Source organism: Lathamus discolor, chromosome 4 (assembly GCF_037157495.1).
Source record: "Lathamus discolor isolate bLatDis1 chromosome 4, bLatDis1.hap1, whole genome shotgun sequence".
NCBI lineage: Eukaryota > Metazoa > Chordata > Aves > Psittaciformes > Psittacidae > Lathamus > Lathamus discolor.
In genome coordinates, this window is record NC_088887.1 from 84,605,428 (window position 1) to 84,626,325 (window position 20,898).

Sequence of the window (20,898 nt, forward strand, 5' to 3'; positions counted from 1 at the left end):
GGCCCCTCCCAGCGGCGCTCCGCCGCCCTGCCCCCCGCAGCCGGGCGGGCCCGGGTCAGTGTGCGGGCCCGGGCCGGGGCGCGGGCGGGGGGCGGCGCGGCCGGGCGTTCCCGTCCCCACCCCCCGGGGCGGGGCGGGCGGTGCACCGGGTGCCGGGGGCGCGGCCCCGCCCCTCCCCTCCCCTCCCCTCCCTCCGCCCGGCTGCCGGTGGGGGCGGGGACGCGCCGCATGCCAGCGACGCCACCGGCGCCCGCCGCGGCCGGAGCAGGGGCCGGGAGCCGGGGAGGGGGACGCCGGTCCGGAGCGGGCCCTTTGTCTGGAGCGGCGGGAGGGGTGTCTCGGCGGCGGCACCACCGTGAGGCGAGGGGAGGCGGCGCCGGGAGCCCCCACCCCCGGCCCAGCCTGGCCCCGGCTCATCATGTGACGCGGGTAAGTCGGTGGTGAGCGCCGCGGCTCCCGGGGCTGTCCCCATTCATTACCCGGGGACGGCGGCTGCGTCCGCCGGTGTGCCCGGAGCGAGCGTCCGGCCGTCCGTGCGGTGCTGCCCGGGGAGAGCGGGGCGGGCGGGCAGACAGAGCGAGCGGGGACCCTGTGTCAGGGGAAGGGAACAGTTTCTCCTGCTCTGCCGCTTCTGCTCAGGTCTGTGCCGATTCCCTTTCTTACCGGAATAAACGGATAACGTGTAGGTTTTTTGCCGCTGTCCCAATCAGGTTTCTATTTTACAAAAAAAAAAAAAAAAAAAAAAACCCAAACCAACCAAATCGTTCCGGTACAGAAGTTAAATAATTTTAAAGAAAAGCGGGGGCACAGCGCACCCGTTCTATCCAATTCCTCTTTCTCCCCCTTCTTCCTCCAGCGCAGTCGGGGGTTAACGGCGGTGCCCTCCCGCCCTCCATCTCATCTCTCCTCCCATCCCATCCCTCCCCTCCATCCTTCCCGGTGCCCTGGAGGCAGTAGTACCGGAGGGGGGGGGGTGGCGGTGGGGTGCGTGTGCAGGGTGCTGGGGGCCGGCCCGAACTTTTCCTTCAACTTTCCCGCTGAGGCTTTAGAAGGGGGGCGAGGAGGGTGGTGGGGGAAGGCGGTGAAAAAGAGGGGAGAAAAATGGAAAGCGATAAGCCAGGAGTGATGAGCAGCGAGCTGGGAGCGCCCAGCTCTTTGTGCTGCCGTCCCCGGGGCGGCCGCGGTGCCCCTGCGCCTTTGGGGTGGGAAAGGTAATATAAAAGGAAGTGTTAAAAAATAATAAATATCTATAAAATAGGTGTGGAATACTCTATGGGGGCAAAAATAGGAGTGTAACACTCTACGGGGGAAAAAAATCAGTGTAATAATCTATGGGGGGGGGGGAATAAAGACTAAGAGCGTACCGCTACATTACCTTCTACGAAAAGAATTATCTTCTGTAAGATAAATACTTGCTGTTCCAGAAGTCGGACGGCGTTGCCTGGGGAGCAAACTGCTGGTATTTACGTTAAAACCTATGCCCAGAGTGGCTGCGGGAGATGCGTGTGCCCGCCCTCCCCATGGCTTCGGTGTTCCCCTTGCGAACCCCACCAAAAGGTTTCTGTTGGGGGAATGCTCTGGGATGAAATTTGGGCTCCTGTCCGCTTCCAAAAGGATTTTTTTTTTTTTTTTGGAGGGGGGAGGGGAAAGGTGGATAGGAGCAGCCAAGATGGGTTATTTTATGTTCCCGTCCTCCCCCCCCCCCCCATGGTTTGCAGAGGTGTGATGCTCCCCTCCAGACAGCGCGTTTTTTTTCGGATCGTGGCATGGAAAATGATGTTTCACACGCTTAGGGAGCAGGTACGAGCAGTTTGTTAGGGAGGCAGTGAAGAGAAGTTCACTTGCACTGGGGTTTATGTCGGGCTTGCAAAATCCTGCAAGCTTTCGGCAGTCCCCCTGCATAAGTGAGTAAACCGGTGTATTTTTTTCATTATGCACCGTGAAAGAAATGGTGATGTGCCTCTCCCGTGGTGTTCCCCCTGCTGTCCCCTTGCTGTCTCGCTCTCGGCAGGTAGATATCCGCGGCAACTTTGCGGGGTTGTTTTATGTAGCGCTGGCATAAGGGCTCCATTTTCTGCTTTCTGGTTGGTCTGCAACTCCGAAATGCACAGGAACGGCGAAGTGGTCTTAGTGCTGGATTAGTAACCGGGCTGAATAGGTCACAGATGGGGCGATAGAGGCGTTTTATTAATGACGTAAGGCTGCATAAACCCGGTCTACTGATTTTTTTATTTCAATATATGGTTCGCGCGGGGGGGAGGGGGAATATCTCTCTAATGGGACGTAATCAACTTGAAACCGCTGACTGCAGCCTGGCGTGTCACCCAGCGTCACTAACCGGCCGCGCGGAGCCAAGGCAGCGCTGCGTGCGGGGGTTTTGTGTTAGGATTATTTAGTATTTTTAGGGCTTTTCATTATTACTTGCTGTTCCCCCTGCCCGAGGCTTTGGCAGCCGGCCGGAGCTGCTGCCGCTATGCTGCCGGCAGGTGCCGGCGCTGGAGCTTGGTGGGATGACATCACCCCCTCCAAGGCTGGAGCAGCACCCATGCGCACCCCGGCCCAGGCCGGCCCCCCCCACCCGCTGCCTCCAGAGCAGCGCTGGGAGCATCCGCCTTAGTATTTCTGTTTCCTTTTTTCCTTTTATTATTACTTTTTCCTTCCTTTCTTTTGCTGTGTCTGGTACCTGGAACTGAGGGGGGAAGGGGGCACCTTCCTTCAGGCAAACCTCCTCATTGGGATTCCGACAGCTTTACAAGGTGGATTTACACACCCACTCCCCCTTTTCCCCCCTGTTTTTATTCCCCCCCCCCGGTTCATGGAGAAGTCGATACTGGTCAGAGGTACTGCGAAAAAAATAATTGTATTTTCTGTCTGTCCCCCAGTTGCGGGTGGAAAAAGAGGCTTTTTGAAGAGGAGATGTGCTGTGGGGTATTTGATGAGTGACTGCACACGTGCTGGAGGGGCTGGGAAGGAGTTTAGGATGTGGGAGATACTGTTTGGTTTCTGCTTCTGGGAGTGAGGCAGTGTCAGTGAGTGAAGGGGTGGGGGGGTGGATGGGAAATGAGGTATCCTTAATTTATTTCTCTCCCCAGTAATGCTTAGTGGCAATATTTCCAGGCCTTCCTGCGACCTCTTGTAGAAAAGCCTTGGCTGGAAGGGCCCCTGAGAGCCCAAGAAGGCTGTGTAACAACTTTTAAAAATAAGCTTGAGGATTCCAGGACAGGCTAATTGCGGAGTCCTCTGCCAGCTGTTTCTGTCGGGGGGTGCAAGTGGAGGTCTACTGCAGAGACCAGGCTGAAGTGTGGTGGGTCAGAACTAGCCCTTCTTCCCCCAGGAGATGGTGGAGCAGGGTCAGTGCACGGTTTGGGCTGCAGAACCACTTGGTAGTGACCATCTCTGCCCAGATGGAGCTGCTGGGTGATGGTCTCCACCATAATTAAATAGAAGTGCAGACCGTGTTTTTGAAGGAAGATAGGTATGCTCTCCTGGGTGTCTGGGGAGTTGTCTAATGCACCATGGGGTTCCAGAAGGTCTGTGTAATTCAGTGCAGGTTTTGGCGCTAGAAGGGCATCCCGTTGTTTAGATTTTGGGTAGTTCATGGCATAAACGCAAAGTGAATGCCTTTTCTCATCACTGGGTATATGATGCCTGCTTAGCCTTCCCAGAGTTGTAGTGCTGTTGCCTCTGTGCTTCAGGCTGCTGGATCGCTTCTGTCAGGCTTGCGTGGCCACTGGTGCCGCTTTTCAGGATGGCCAGCCCCCTTGCTTGTTCCTTCAGTGTTGTCTGCATTGTGTAACAGGTTTTGTCAGTATAAGGTTGGTTTTGACCAAATCTTTGTTTGAATCAAGTGAGACAAGAGACTGCGAGGTGTTTGTATATTAATAAAGCTGGGGAATTGTTTATTTTTACTGAAGTGTTTCACTTGTGACTTTTGAAGTGTTGTATCTTGATTTATATTTGTTGGAGGGTGATTGTGTTTTGCCTTACCTTGATGTAACTACAAAGTGACACAAAAATTAATTGAGTGAAATGGAAATTTCATTTTTAGAGAAGCTGAAATGGATGCAGCACTGAGACTTTGACCTTCTCAGCTCCTGACTAGTGGTTGTTTACTACAGCTGCAGCTGTGCGTCTTTGGAAGAGGAGGAGCTGCAAACACAAGCATGCTCACTTCCCCCAGCTAAGAGGAGGGCATAGAATGAGCATGCTGTTTCAGAGTGAGATGTAAAGAAAAGCATTGAGCAGTCAAGTTGTTGCTTTTCCTTTCCTTTTGTACAAAGTGTGCTGTGCTGTAACTGTAAGACAGATTTTGAGCCTTGGAAGTGCAAATGTGAAAGCATGAAATGACTATGCTTCCTATGCAGTGAAATTATCTTTTTACAAATGAAATGCGTACTTATGCTATAAGAAAGAGAAGGGCTTTCGCATGTAGTACTAAGGGCACTTTCAGCTTTTTTCATCAGTGGAAAAAACTCCGTGTAAACTTTCCCTCTGTTCAACAGTTGAACTTTAGACGTGCTCTTGTTTCAACTGAATGGTTTATTTAGTGTTGTTGTTTTTCTTTTTTATGGAGTTGGTACTAAATGCAAGAAAAAAAACGCAGCAAGGGCTATGTGAGGAGTCAGTGTCAAAATTGTTTTACTTTATAGCTAGACATAGAACTGTGTTGACAAACTGGACTGGAGCATTGACTAGACCTAATATATGTATGTGGCAATGTTGCAAAAGTTGGTAAAATCGGACCAATGTGAGGATATTTGTGCAGTCTCTTTTGGTTTATATACCTATAAAAAGAAACAACAAAATCTGGGTCTGTGTTAGTGGTGCTGCATTTGCATTTGGAAGCTCTCTTCCACACGTAGACTTGGTGCCCTAAAATCTGTGAACTTTCTCATACTTCTCAAAGTTTGGCATGACTGGTAGGTTTGAAGTTTATTCTGAGTCTGTGCTCTTGTGTTTGCTCCCAGGCAATAACTATAACACAAAAGTTGTAGAGTATTCTTTAATCAGCTTTATTTACCTTTTGGTGGCAGAGGATTCTTAAAATAATACTGGGAGACAGAAGGAAGAAGAAAAATGAATATGGCTTTGCCAAGAAGTCAGTATTCCTACACTGTATGTAACCCTGAGCTTGTGTGCACTTTCCTTTCTTGAGTTCAGTGTAAAATCTGGTGGTCTTTATCAGAAAGCATGAGCTAGACCTTGGTGTAAGCCAAAATTAAATTACAGTATGCAAGTATTTTTTGCATTCGTGTCTGCTGCAGAATGATGTGTTTTGATTTGGAGAAGACAACTTTAAATTATGGTGCGCCTTGGATCCTGTAACTATTTTGGTCGTTTCCTGCATTTTTAGGAAGGGATGGTGGCATGAGCCATCCCAGTGTTTCTCAACTGAAATATATGGTAGGACTTGGGAGTGAATATGTGAAGTCATGTGAAATATATTCAGGGACTGTATGCTTCATACTGACTGCGTTTCTTCATGCATTCCACATCAGTGCAAATCAGCTCCTGTGTCAGAGGAGCCCCTTCTGCTGCAGGCACAAGGGTAGGACTTGTCTAGGTGTCGGCTTGCTAATTATTCCTTTTTAAATTTGAAGTTCAGTAAAATCACAGGAATGCAAAAACTAAGGTATATCAGAACTGAAACTGTGTGTGCTGGGGTCACTGGAGATCCCACGATCAAAGATTATTAAAAGTCTACACTCGGTAATACTGAATAAAGTTTGCCAAGACCATTTCATGCTGGCGTTTCCTACCCTCTGAATGCCATCCTAGCAATGCCTATATTCTTTTTCAGTCTGGTGGTTTGTTTATTTGTTCATAGGTTGTTTTTTTTTTCTTTCCTTGAAACAAATGCTTTCATGTGCAATAGTGTTTATCCTTTTGCGGGTTGCGGGTGGTGCTGGTGTTGACAGGCTTTGGAGTTGCTGCTCAGACCAGCACCACTTGAGTTAAGGAATGTCTTGCAGTAGCAAGCTTTTGTCCTCTCTGTGAACCAGCCTCCAGGACTGGAATGAAGAATGAAGCACAGCTCTTTGCTAATGGCTGGCACAGTGTTTGCTACATAGCAGGGTAATGATGGGACTCAGGAATCCTGAGCTTTGTTTCTGGCAGTGGGGCGAGTGTGTTCTCGTTGTTTAAACATAGAACAATCAAATACATGACCTTGGACATCAGCGCCGCAAAGGGGATAATTAATCAGATGGTGTATCCTGTTGGGAGACCTGGATTCTGGTGCTGGTTTTGTCAGATGTCACCTACGACAACCACTTTGTTACCCTCTCTGTAAGGTGGTAAGCAGTGACCCCGATTCCTAATTAGTGTGGGGCATTGTGCTGTGGTCAGAGCTGCAAAGAGCACAAGGTTATGCATGCTAACTCTGATCCTCCGGCTGACTGCCTAAATAGTTTTTTTCCTTTGCTTAGGCCAAGGAGGGCTTTGCTGCTGGTGGTGTTCCGTCTCTTTCCTGGAGCAGTATAGGTGCTGGACAGCAACGCGGGAAGCACAGTTATGCTGGCTGGCTGGCTGGGTGGGTGCAGGTGATGTTCAGAGAGCTCAGGTCAGCTGGAAATAAGTTCAGGTCTGTTAGCAGAGCTGCAGCAAGCTCTGGAAGCCTTCCTGGGCATGGGTGAACTGCAGTTCTCAGGTACTTAAAGTGTCGGCAGACTGGCAATGACACGGGTAAAGGCGGCTATCTAACTCCAGTGCTTTCTCTCTTTTTCTGTGGGATCCCTAAGGGAGAATCTTTCCAAACAAAATGTTATCGGTGATTTCTTTTTGGCTGCTTTCCTCCGTTACCAAAATCATCAGAAGTGACTGGTGTGTTCTCAGACACTTTCACATCAAACTTTGCAGAAGCAGCCACTGAGAATTTCAGCTGAAATGATGCAAGTTTGTTAAGTGCAATATTAGAAATTTGTAACATGAATTTCAAAGAATAACTGCGACTGTTGTAATTTACCATGGACGTTACTCCTTTTCTTTTTTCCCATGGGACCCACGTTTTCAGATGGTCTGCTAAAATTTGAGGACACTTTTTATAGCAAATGCAATGACATGTTGTCAAATGAGGTAGCCACTGAGGCATTTAGGTTTAATGGTATCAGTTGCCAGTTCTTCCTAGGGAAAAAAGAAAACGGCTGTATTACGTGGTATCGTCTGACATGAATCTGAGCAGGACTTGAGTTAAAATTTGAATAATGTAGAAATACTTTTTTTCTTTTGCATCTTTGAGTGTGCAATGCTGGCATAAACCGGGTTTGAGTTAGCCTTCAAGTATGGATTGGCAGTGCACTAGGAAAGCATGTAAAGAGCTGTGATTCATGACACTTTGAAATCGTTTAAAGTTTGGACAGTTGTTGGAGCTCTTCCAGTTCCTTTTTCAGAGCATCAGTTGCACGAATATTTGGTTAAGTAGGAAATGAGAAGATTTTTCTTAAAAGGTGGGGGCAAACCCCATTCATTTGCAGTTTCTATAAATCAGTAACAGTTACAAGGCAATTTAATTTTTTCCTGGTTCCATTCTAAGCAAGGAAATCTTTTGCATAGACAGTGCCCTACAGAATTTTGAATGGAAAAAATGAGTTAAGTGGATTATTTTTCCCCTTTTGACAGGGAGAGCATGCATACTCAGTCTAGTTAGCAGGCAGATTTGGAGGCTGCTATTTCGGAAAGCATTGCCATTTTCACTTTTACTTTCCAGATCTATATTCAGCTAAATCAAGAGTTTGCTAAAATGTCATTGACATTTATCTTAAGAAAATATATCAATAATTTTGGCCTTCCTGTTTTGAGAAGGTGTCAGATTTGTAATTTTTGGTTGTGGCTCTATTGGGGTAAAGTTTGCAGTAGTCACATGGAACAATTAAATATAAATGTAGTGTGAACTGAAAAATATCATGAGACTTAGTACTTTTTCTTTTTTTGCATCCCAGCCAGTATTCAAGATGGATTTATTTTGTGCTTGCTGGAGTTGTGCTCTCCTTCAGCTTTTACGTATTGCTGGATTTAGGAAGACAGTATTTCTTTTTCATTGCAATGCTGAAGAAGCATGTGGGCTAGGCAGGGATGGGAGGCTGGAGTCTGCATAGCAGTCACAGACACTTGCCTAAGTCAGTTCTGGCAGATAGCTTGAATAAAATTCATTCCTTTCCTCAGTAAAGGAGTCTAGCTCATCCTTGCCTCAGAGGTGTGTATTAAAATCATGACACCAGAATCATTCCCATGGTCAAAAGACCATCAGAAAACCTCTCTGTTGGCTGGCAGTAGAGGAAGTCTCAGATGTTTAGCTCGCACATGGATGCATACACTGTACTTGTTTAAAGACAGGTGAGAGGAGACCTTTGTTGAAATCCTGGGAGAAGCATTTCCTGGCCCTGCAGGATTTGGTGGTGGTGAGGAAGGAGCAGCAGCTTCTGTGGGTTCTTCTCATGGCTTTCGTTATTTGGTATTTAACTTAGCCCATGTGTTGTGAGAGCAAGCACCCCTTGCAAGGCTGTAGTTTCTTACATTAGGGAGAGCACCAGGACCTTGGTGGTTTGGGATGAAAGTCCTCTGTGGGCACAGCCTGAAGTCCATCAGCAGAAATGAAAAGTACTTTCAGATCCCTCCCAAGTATTAATGAAGTTCTATGTGTGTGGCTTTCATTGACCTTTTTCCTTGCCTTTAAAAAGCCATGGGTGCTGGAGTGACTTGCACCAGACCCAGAGCTAGCTAGGGTTGGTCCCACATCCAGGGTGACTCCTTGGATGTTACTGTGATAGCATAAATAGAAACATGAGGGTAGCATGAAAGTTTTCTTTTTGTATCAGTTAAATACTAGCAATATGAAAACAGTCAATGGGAATGTTCTTGTTGTGTTATACAATGTTAAAATTAATTCAGCAAACCTGAATATTTTCATCTGTACCAAAGAAGCAGTAAAAGTAATTTTTGTAGGGGGAGCAGAAGTGAGACACATGCCACGGCAATCATTTGATATGCTCTATAAACCAGTAATTCCAGTTGGAGTTCATCAGACACTGTAGCCTTTTTGGTTTAAAAGTTGAGCAACTAGACGGCAGCTTTTACGAAGCTTGAAGATTAGCAACTGTGTCAAGTACAGGAACCGTGTCCTAAAAGCATCTTGACATTGCTGCAAGTGCTGTAGAAGCAGCAGCAGAGAAGCCATGAAGCCACATTTAACCGACATAAGTTGCAAAGACTTTGCAGGATTTCTGCCTGGATCTACAAGTTTTAATTTAGACACAGAAGCCAAATTCAATTCGTTCACCCAGTTTGTAATATGAGCCCTGTTTCTGGAGACCTGTCTAGTGCTGTATGTCTAATAGGAGGCTTCCAGCTTGAAACTGAGCTCTTAGCCTAGAAGTACTCCTAAACCACTGAACTGTTACGCTTTAAAACTGTCATCCTTGATCTTGGTGCCTGATGCAGGCTTTCCTAGCTGTCTCTACAGCAGTCTTCTGCCTAAACGTGAAACCCCGTGATGAGTGGGGGATTTAATTATTTATATCATAGACTAAAAAACATACCAGGTACCTCTGTAGAGTAGCATGTAAAATACTGTTGAAGTCTGCAATGACTTAGTGAGGTGGCTTTGAAAAGTGCATGTTTGAAACCTTTATTGAAGAGGAAGGCTGCGTTTTCAGTTCAGTGCCATCCCAGAGGATGGTTTCAGATGGTGGCTTTTTCTGTTCAAAGTCTTTGGTTGTTGGTGGACATGTTGGCATTTCAGCAGGTAGCAGAAGGAGTATACTGCAACCTCAAGTGCGGAGAAATAAGACATCTTACCATGGGATCAAATTGTAGATTCATTGATTTGAAGATCAGAAGAATGCATTATGATCATCTAATAATTTTAAATAATGGCATCAATAGAGTATCACCTTGGTCTGCATGAAGCAAGCATGGTCTCTTGGAGCTGGAACATTTTGTGAATACACTGTTGTAAGGTAAGAAACTTCATGTGGTGGAGCATCAGCCGTCATCCTCAGTAAGCTGTTTGGTGGTCATAATTACTCTAATGTCTATGCATTATTTGTACCATGAATTTATCCATATATTTTGCTTCCAGCCACTTAACCTTGTTGTACCTCTGTCTCTTGAGTGAGTGGTCAACTAGTCTCCTGTCAATTCCTTCTCTGTCTTCCTTCTCAGAGTTTGCATAATTGAGCAGTGTTTTAATTTGTGGCTGTTGAAGAGGGTGAATTCATTTAAATCATTTTGACTTTAAAGTAGCAGGCAGGAAAACTTGATTTAATCAGTTTAAATCTTGGGTGGCTTCTGCAGTTTTTACTGATGTTTTTACAGTTCCTGGTGATGTCAGTTGGGTAAGTGACATGTAGCGCGCTGATATGCAGCAGCCAGAATAGTCTTTATGCAGAGAATACTCAAGTTTTTAGCCAAGGGAATGCATTGTGTGCATACAAAGTTTGCGGAGTTCTGTTCATTTACTGGGTTTTAATTTTTGCACGCTTAATATTACAATATGGCTGATGGTATTTCTTATTTAGTGGGTGATTTAATTTTACTCTCGACTGTCAGCTACACTTAGAAATTGAAACTCATAAACTGTAGAGAACATATTTGAAGCAATTTTTGTTAATATATTTATTTTTAATGTGCCAGGTTACTTAAAAAGATCTTACTAAAATGTATTTGTGTTTCAAACTAACCTTTATTTTAATAAAGGAAAAGTAATATTTGGTTATTAAGAGAAACTCACAGTTTCTGTTTCAAAATATCCTTGAGAGTTTTAGAACTAGTAGGTATTACCCTTCATCATATAATTAGATTAAAAAAGAATAGAAGAGGAAAACACATCTGTCTAACTTCTTTTGCTCCCAGTAGACTTTTCAGTTTTTGAATAAGCTAGTTGTTGGCCTGTGGTGATTGAGTAAGCTGTGAGAAAGATGATATTCTGTTATACACCTGCTTATTGATTAGTTTACTACATTTCAGTTTTGTTTGATCCATGATTTTTAGCAGGTTAGTAGTTTCTTTGAAAGTTCAGCTGCAAATGTCTACTGCTTGAGCATTGATGAAAAAGGGAATGTAAATGGGTTTCTTAATTTCAAATTAATTTTTTAGAATAATTTATATGAGTCATATTTTTTTGTTAGAACTTACAGTAATGTTGCAGAAAAGGGCCATTTCTCTAGCAGACAGGTTTTAGAGCACTGTTGGTTACCCTGCTTCTTCTGGAAGTATTAAACATAGTTAGAAGACAGGAGTAGCCATCTGTTTTCGTTTTGTGGAGCTGCCTATGTAAATAACTTTTTCAAATACTTCACTTATTCTTAACTGATGACACTGACACCCCATTTCTCAGGTGCCTTTTTGGACATGTCTGTTCAGTGTGTTATATCTAAAGCATGAAATAGGATGCTCGTTGGCTAGAGGTACCAGCTGAGCAGAGCCACCCAGGCTCAGTGTTTGGTGTGCTTACCTTGTGCTGCACTTCTCAGATCTTTCTGTCTCTTGTTCACTGTTTTTTCTTCCTATGTTTTTGCAGGATAATTTCAAATTTAATAATGCTAATTTTGGGATACTTCATTCGCTCTGTCTCCACTCCCCCAAGTGTTGTTCATTAATCATACCAGTTTTAAAAGAGTGAGTAAGGATTTCGGGTGGTTTTGCTGATGGCTGCTTAACTTGGAGAAGTCATGCTCTTTTGCAGTGATCTTGTCATTGACGTCCTACTGGTACTTGAAAAACAGGAGCTCTTCCCTGTAATTATTTAATCCTTTTTGGAGACTTTCTTCCATGCTTACTTATATACTGCTCTATTTCCTCAGCCTTCTGGAGGAGATACAATTATGTAAATAAAGTTTAATTTCTACATATTCTGACCTTAGAACCGTGATCATAGGCAACCTTATTTTTTAAGGAAACCAAACTAAAGATGGGCCTTTTTCCTCACTTTCTCTGTCTTCAACCTAACATCTTGAAAAAGCTGCTAAATGCCAAAGCAAGATTATTTTGTTGGTTTTGGGTGGAGTGGGGCAGCTTTTTCATTGTGTAGTTTTGTTCAGGGTGATAGCTACATTTCAACTGGTATATCTCACGGAGACAGGCAAAATGATGTAGATGCAGAGTTATTGAAAACCAGTACCCCTGGAAACATGATTCCTTTCCTCCCTCTCAGAGGGTAAAGGAAGTTTGTTGGCTGTGTCACTTTCTTTTTGCAAGTTGACGTAACTAGTGCAGATCCTGTGAGCAGGATCAGGGCTGGGAACAAGGACCGTTGTGTGGTGTAGCCCCATGCAGCAAGTCGGAAAACTGAAAAGTGGTGTTCAGACGGAGGGTTATTAATGCTTCAAGCTGCCCCAGAGGAAAGGGAATCAGGTAAAAGCACTAGGAATGCGTCCAGGCATGAGGGAAAATGTCTGCCAAAAGAGCATCTCCTTATGCTCTTGGCCAGTCCAAATGAGTGTTTACTTATCTGGGTTTTAAAAAAGCAAAGTGAAGTACATTGTAAAGCTGATCTTAAACACAACACATACACCACTGCTGCAGAACTAATTGGTCTGTGGGGAAGTACCGCCCGTCTAAAATCCCGTCGCCCTCTGGTTACTTGTTAGAGTCCCAGTGTTTGCTCCAGTTCCTCTTCCTGACAGACTCTTCTCCAGTGCACACTCTGGTGACTTGCCTTAAGCTTCCAGCGTGGTGTTTGAAGTAGGCTCGTGCATCCCTCCATTGGGCTTGCTGCTGTTTGTGATTTTTATGTTCTTTATGAATCAGCAGTTAGTAATGATATAGCCCCTTACACTCCAGCAGTGGTGTGTGAGGCTCATGAACAGCTCTCCACAGAGCTTTTGAACTTTGCCTTGTGAGTACAGTTCTTCACATGGCAAAGAAGAAACGCAAGCCTAAAGCTTTTGCAGTCATTAACTTAAAATCCTTTCTCTGAAAAGGCTAACGATGATCTCATTTTTTTACTAAAGTGGAGTTTTTAGATGTTGTTTGCTGCTCTTCACCAGTAATGTTGCTCTTGCTTCTCCATGCAATGTCTATTAGCCTTTTTATTTTGTTTTATTTTTTACTTTCTAATTGCCCTTTTTTAATGCAGAATTACTTTCTGCTGCACACAATTCTAAATGTAAAAACCAGCCATCCCTTAATTTATATTTTCATGTTGTAGATGACGTAGCATGTTACAGGTCCCTGGAGCCCAGAGTTTCTGCTGAAGATTTATTGCAGCAGTTCCTGCAAACACTGCGGTGAAGCAGTAACCCCTTGGTTTCTGGGTCGGTGCCATAGACAGCTGGAGCTGCATGTGATGTCTTGGTGTTGGTCTCTTGCGTTACCTTTGGGAGAACCTGTGGTACCTCACAAGTTGCCATGTGGAAAGTGACTCCATTTCTTCTGTTTAGGTCAGGCTGTCAGGTGCCTTTTGTGTCCTGATCTTCTGTACCTGGCACATCTGAGGGTTGAGGTGACCATGACTACACTTGTAGTCTACCAGGAGGGTCCTTTGGGCCTTTCTTCTCCTTGCACTCTAGGTGAGGGCTGTCTTGATATGTTTCCCTGTGTTTGTCCTGGCTCCAGGATGTTGGGAGAGGGTTTCTACTCATGTTTCCCAGTTGTGTTGTTTGACTCTGTGTGAGTTGCCCTTCTCTTGCGTGAAGGCAGGTTTCAGGGGTGAGAAACCACTAACTGAAGGGTCAGGGAGAGGACACAGGTGGTGCAGCAAAAATAAATGTGTGGGTCTGTGTTTCATTAGGAAGTGGTGGCAAAAGACAGCCTTTTTTTGCTCGGTAACTTAAGAACTTTGAAAACTATTGGCTATTGAATATGCTTTCCATACAGCATGGGTTTCTCTTACTGCAGCATTAGTTATTACCAGATGAAGGTCTTGTCCATTACTCTTATCTCAGTCATCAGCTCTGGAATGACTTTTCTAATACTGCAGACAACTTTGAGATGTTTTGTAAGGCAGAAGCTGGTTTTAACTGCTTGCCACAGGATTAATGTAGCTAATATGATGCCTGGAACGTTGTAAAAAGTGTTTCTGTTGTAGGGGTTTTTGTTGTATGAACAATCCTCTCTTGTAATGTCAAAAGAATCTCCTGGCTGCTCCTTCTGGATTTGTTGAGGAGCTGCGGGTTTGTTTCATGTGATGTTTTTGAATGTGGATCTTTACAGGTTGCAGATTTGAGCTGGATGTGGTACATTTTGTTAGAAAATCCATAACATTGTCTTGATGCCAAGTGCGTCAGGAGGAGATTGAGGTACTTCCTTAAAGGGCTGATGTTACTGTCTTTACCCCGAGCCACCAAAGAGCATCTGTGTCTTGCCCAGTGTTCAGTTTCTGTAAGCAAACAAAATGCACCATCCTGAGGAACTTTGGATATGTGTTTTCTGTATTAACAGTTGAGAGCATCTTGTAGGTAGATGTGAGAGCACAGCATGTATTTTTCTAGTTTGGATTCTTCTAGTGAAACTTCAGAGCCTTTGGTCTTCAGCTAGGATGTTTGGACACATAATGTTCTTTATGTAATGTAAAAGCACATTACCCAGCTTTTTGGAAACAGAAGTCTGACAGAACTCTGGCAGATAGGAAAATGGCTTATTTTTGTTGCTTTGATCTGTCTTCACTGTGCAAGAGCACAAAAATACTGTTACAGGCATTTTGTTTCAAAGTTTTATGTCTTCACATTAATCAAAGTGGAGTTTATAGATTTGGTATTTTTATTAACTGTCACGCGCTACTTTTTTCTCCTGTGTTCTTCAGATAGAGATATTATGTCATTGCTGCTTTGCTGATAATTTTGCTTTTTCCAAAGATCCCATCAAGAAAATTACTTTTGAGTATATTTTGTTCTCACCATTATTTTGTCTGCAGGATACAGTAAGTTAGTCATGCCTTAAATTGATTTAAACAACTGTCAAGTAAGACAAACAATAGAAAAAAATAATGGAAGCAACATTCTATTGCAACATGCTACTTTACCCCTAGATTTGGTCTTTATTTTCATTAACATTTGAGCTTTGCCATAGGATGCATAATACATTTTTGGAGAGGGTGGTGGGATGTGTTCAGACCTCCACAGGTGATGTACTGGCTAGTAATTTCAAGTCATTTAAGAAGCACCTCATTTTGCATGAGCAATATGAATGTAATGCTCTTTACCCTGGACACTTTGGGACCTGCCATTGGGAAAAATATGTAGAAAAGCTGAATAATACAAGTTATTATAAGATGTGCTTCAGAAGGCAAAGTCCACAAGAGTTTCTATAGATGCTTGCTACATACGTTGCTTCAGGTGCTTCCGCAGGCTGGTGGATTTTTTTCCTAAGATGTAAGGAGAAGTGTAACTTCTTTCTTTTGTCAGACTGCAGATAACTTCTTTGAGCCCTGTAGCTGTGAAAAGTATATTGAAGGAGGCTGTTGCAAGAAGTATTACCCACTTGGTTTCCTTGGAAACATGAAACATGATTTACAAATATTGACTGGAGAAAGCTGCAGCTTAGAGGAAAGCCTAAACTGTTGGTTCAGGCTTTTAAATTAATATAGCTAAAGAGTTCAGGCTGTATTGAAAGTCACTGCATGTCCGTGAAGCAAAATTTGTAGTCATTCTGGCTTGCTGTGTTTCTTGGTGTAATAGCCAGTTCTGGATGCTGGAGAACTGGAGAGAATCTGTGAGAGTTATTGTCGTGGTTTAAACCAATCCACACAGCTCGTTCACTCATCCCCCCCCCCCCCCACTTTCTCCCTCTTTCTTTCCTTCCCCCCCCGGCTCCTGGAGGGATGGGGAAGAGAATCGAGAGAAAGTAACTCCCACGGGTTGAGATAAGAACAGCCCAGTAACTAAGGTATAACACAAACCACTGCTGCTACCGCCAATAATAATAATGATAAGAGAAAATAACAAGAGAAAAGAATACAGTACCACTGCCAAACGAGCCTGACCCCCCCCCCCCCCTCCCCCCTTTGAAGAGAGCCTGTGCCCTTCTGGGTAACTCCCAGTTCCCTCCTCGGGCATGACGTGCTGTGGTATGGAATACCTCTTTGGCTAGCTTAGGTCAGGTGTCCTGTCTCTGCTTCCTCCTGGCCTCCCCTCATCCCTGGCAGAGCATGAGACTCACAAAGTCCTTGGTCAGAGTAAACATTACTGAGCAACAGCTCAAAACATCGGTGTTATCAGCGCTGTTCCCAGGCTGAAAGTCAAAACACAGCACTGCACCAGCTACTGAGAAGGAGAAAAGCTGACTGCTACTGCTGAACCCAGGACAGTGATACTGGATGAAGAGTGCTGAACTGTCCTTGGCTACACTTTCACCTGTGTTGAACAGCCCAGCTCTCATTGGAGTTAACAAATTAATGCTCCTAAAAGTCTAGTTGTTAGTGCCTGACTTGCAACTGATGGACTGCAGTCTGGAATGTTTTCTTCTTGGTGGAGTGTAAAATCATTGCTCATGTCTTGTGTATGTTTCTAAACATTGGAGGGTGTTTTGAGTGTTCTTTGTTACACTTATGCAAGAGATTGTGTGGTAAGTTTAAGTAAATTACAGTTACTGGGTAACTTTTATTGTGTAGGAATTTTCATATGGATGTATTTTTAAAGGCTGCTGATCATAATTTGGTCTTCCTGGGCTTGTTAAGGTTTTCAGAACATAAGCTGCTTTATCCCTGGAGCATGGTGTTAGATTATCCTGAAGCTGGTGTTAGATTCATGCTGGGGGGGGTGGGGGAGGAGTGGTGGTGAAAAGGGGAATCCATATGGGATAAAAAGCGTACAATGGAAAGTTGCATACATGTTATGAGTGCCGAGTTGTATACGGAATGGATAAAGATGGCTTCTGTGTACTCATTAGTGAGGAACAGGTCTTGCTTCTGTTATCTAACCAAGGTGCTGCCAGCTATGATTTTGCTTGTTCTTTTCTTGGTGTCAGTGCTGGCTTATGTGGTCCACATTGCCATCCATCTCCTGTGGTGCCTGTCCCTGTGCCGCTCACACTGCTTCCACTGCCAGTGGACTGGATTGGATCAAGAAACTGCCCTAACTTTCAGGGTTTTACTGACTTATTCTTAGCTTGGGTTAGCTTCCCAGTTCATCTCCCAAAATAGCTATGGCTGTTCAGGAATAGGCCAGATGATTGGAGGCCACCAGTGCTGCTGGAGGAAAGCACCTTTAGCTGTTCCCAGAATTGGGAATGTAGCAGCCTTGATATCCCCAGTGTTTTTAATCCACAGGAAGACCTCCAGAGCAAAGATGAGATCTTGGATTTCCCTGGGCAAAAGCCTATCCCATGTGTGTTTGTCTGCTGGCTGTAGTGCTGGTTGTTTCACAGCCGTGAGAAGATGGCAAGGCACAGTTTTTAAGGAGGAGTGATGTGTTATGATGAACAAATGATGTATTTAGAAAGAACATGAGCATGAAAGCCTGTGCTTCTGTTTTAGACCTGATAAGACTGTGTGTGTCAATCCACTGGATTTTTTTCCCCCAAAATGTATTACATGCTTTATGCAAAATGCTACTACTCCTTGCAAACTGTGCCTTGGTGATTGTAAAGGTGTTTATGGTGTGTGGCTTAAGGCAGCCATATGTGGCTACATTAATTAGGGCAGGATGAATCTAGGTCTGCCGACAAGTGGAGCTGCAGAAGGATTTTACTCTGAAGGAAGAGGTGGGATACAAGCGGGCTTGTAGGGATCAGGTCCTAAATGTCCAGAGGCAGTGGTAGTGTGGGCAAGGAAGGACCACTGAAACCTGTTGGTTGGTGTGTCACAGGTAAGACCGCTACATCTCTATGTCTTGTGGAACTTAAATGTTAAGAGCAAATAGGAGACCGCAAAAGCCCTCCATGCATGGGCCAAGTGGTGCTTCGTTTCTCATCAAGCCAGTTTAACTGAGGAGAAAGACTTTGTTTAATGCTTCTGTGAATGATGGTAACATCCGGAAGGTTAGAAGGATGTTTGTCTCTGATGTGGGCTCTAAGGAAGGATTCAGCTGTATTGTTTTTCAGTGGCTGGTTCAAGCAGATGGAGGCAGCTTGCTCTTGACTTGCTGCCTGCAATGGCTGTGGATCACAGACTGTGAGATGGCAGAAAGAGTAATGAGTGGAAGAGGGGAATCAGAGACCTATGGAAAGAGGGAAAGTGCACGTGTAGAAAAGACAAGCGGAAAATGTCAGTGATACAGAATTCTGTGAAGACTCCTGCTGTTGGCAACTCATGTACAGAAGTGTTAAGCTGAAGGGGAGGTCAGTAAATGGGGGGAAATAAAAAAGGCTTTGTGATTGGTGTTTGCAGAAGGAAAGCTGAGTAAGGGAAGTGCTTGACTAGTCTTAAGGCAGGGTGTGTTTCTTTTGTTTGCTTGCTGCTTTTAAAGTCCACACAGAATCAAAGCAGAAGTTAGCGTTTTGTGTGGCTGAAAGCAGAACAGCAGGTATGCAGTCATTTCTTGAGGGTTGTGAACATGCCTCTAAAAAAGTGAGTATGGTGGTTGAGGATGCCAAACATGGGTACTAACAGAAAAAGAAGATAATTACGTCAAATGAACTGTGGTTCTTCATGTAACCAAACAAACTACACGGATTACTGCAACATTGGTCAAGATGGGAACCAGGACTGGCAGCATCAGAGCTCTGCTGAAATTGTGATCGTTTTTATGTGAAGCCATTGTGCCAGTACAAACTGAATTTCACACTGCAGGATTGATCATTGAGCATTTATTTTAATGCCTCCGAATTAAATCTGGAGAGAAGTTCTTGCTTTTTACTTAAACTTGGAACAACTGCAGTGAAGGTATATAGAGAATTCTCGGAATGCGAGAATGAAAGATGGAAATATATAAGATGGCAGTGTGATGTTGCTTTTATTTGAAGAGACAGGATTATTCTGGGTACTTCTGTTTCATAATATGAGTGTCTTCTGAATATCACTCAGTTTAAGTCATCAGAATAGTGGCCATATAAGTAAAGTATGCAGTCTCTAAGGCTGCAGTTGGGAAAAAAATGCCCCTTTGAACCTACTGCCCTTTTCCAATTTTTTTCTGATTTTCTAGGATGTGAGCAGTAAATTGGTAGTTAAAAAACCTCAGTCCTGTAGGAACATCAGGGGAACTTCAAAGTGGTTTTCTGGCAGAATATTGACACCCTTTTCCACTTTACACTCCTGTTGTTTCTAGCAAGTATAGGTAGATTTTGGGAATAGTTATGTGATATTTATTCAGCTGTTGCTTGTGTAATACTGATGGCTCAGAGCATCTCTCAGCTTTGTGGTGGCTCCAGAGCAGCTTCAGCACAGCTTCAGTGTCAGTTCTCGGATATCTTGGCTCTTACCTTAGGTTGTACTGACTCCTGGGAGTAAGGTGATGAAAGAAGCGAGTGATTACATTAGTCACAAATAGAGGAATATCAATTCAAGCAGAAAGTGTGAGATTTTCTGACTATCAGCTGGTTCTCTGACTGGGCATGAGAACTGCAAGGTGTCAGTTTTCTAACAGAGCTCTTGAATTCTCTGTAGGCTGATGTGATGAAAGAAAGAGTGAGCTATTTCTGTTAGAGGAAAGATGGAGACTTCTGTCCTCGTCTCTGTGACAAGCCATTCTTCGTGTTGATTCTGAAAGCAGCATTAGAATTGTTCAGGGCCAGGTTTGATGGGGCTTTGAGCAACCTGATGTAGTGGAAGATGCCCCTCCTTGGCAGGGACTAAGTGATCTTCAAAGGTTCCTTCTGATGCAAACCGTTCTGTGATTCTGAATGAGAGAAGTGGGTATATCCTAGTTACCTCCATGCTATATTCCTTGAATCAGAATTTTCTCTTTCATGTTTTCCAGTGGGTGTTTGTCACAAAGGTGTCATTGCTGCAGGCTGTCCAGAGAGGTTAGAGACAGTGGGCAAATGGCTTCCTCTAAGAAGAGGAAGGGGTAAGAAAGAGATTTCATGGTGGAATTGGCAAGGCCCATGGAGTCTTCCTCTTTGACTGGAAGCAACTAAGTATTCTGGACTTGTGTGTCAGATTTACTAGGTCCGGATTCAAATGTGCACCCAGTTTGGCTAGAAAGTAAATTCACTGAAGAGCAATATAATAGGCTGGGCATATGTAAACGGTGAAGTTACTGTGAGAATAGGAAATACTGAGTTTAAGAGAGAAAGATTCATGTGGAAAAAGCCTGGTTTAATGTACTCTAAAAAATGTAAAACTCTGAGATACTGGCAGGCATCCTTTTCGGTTAGCAAACTGTAGAAGCATGTCTGTGCAAAATGAGAAATGTGTTTGCTTGGCCAGCTTTTCTGAACTGAAACATGAAAGGTGTTGTGAAATGCTGTAGAATGTACAAATGAGCATGTTGTCAAGAAAATCACTGTGTAACAGGTGAAGGTTGCACATAGAATGCAGCTGGGGTAGCCATATAAAAATGAGGGTGAAGCTGGTTGAGAATGGTTGGCCCTTGTTCCAAGAAAGAAGACTTTTCCTATATACATAAGAACTTAACACCATTCTCTGTGCTTGCTAGAGGCAGTTTATACGCTGTGGTGCACCTCACTGCTTCGTAGTGACTGTCCTAAACTTACGAATATTGAGACTTAGGTATCTGGTCTTAATTGCATTATTATAAGTATTTCTCTGTGTGGTGGGATGATATGGAGGTGGAAAGGGAGAGGAGGGAGGAGAAGCATCTGCTTCTCACTGAGCTAAAATTGTGGGGTTTTTTTCTGAACCGAATCAGTCATAGAACTAAAGTGGGGGGAAGAGTTAGGGAAAGAGCAAGTCCTTGGAAAGAACTGAGCAAGCAAGAATGGAGAGCTGCAGGAACCAGTGGAGTACCAAAGGAGCAGTTCTTGGTGTGGGGGTAATGGGAAGTGAAGTGGGCCATGGCATCTGGAGGCTTTCAGATGAATAGGAGAACTGTTTGGGTTTCTGCTTGCCAACAGGCTATTCAGGAG

The 20,898-nt window shown here is 44.2% G+C and overlaps 1 protein-coding gene across 6 annotated transcripts in view; it reads left to right on the plus strand.

The window, feature by feature from the left end:
* Positions 1-206: 206 nt before the first annotated feature.
* The window catches only part of KLF12 (KLF transcription factor 12), a 253,362-nt gene continuing 232,670 nt past the window's right edge, over positions 207-20,898 (plus strand). For 5 of the 6 annotated variants that reach the window (XM_065678112.1, XM_065678111.1, XM_065678116.1 and 2 more), the window contains exon 1: positions 207-429. The gene's annotated coding sequence lies outside the window, so the exon portion shown is untranslated. Of the gene's footprint in view, positions 430-449; positions 640-20,898 lie in introns of those variants that run through there. The other variant, XM_065678114.1, reaches the window with a different exon arrangement.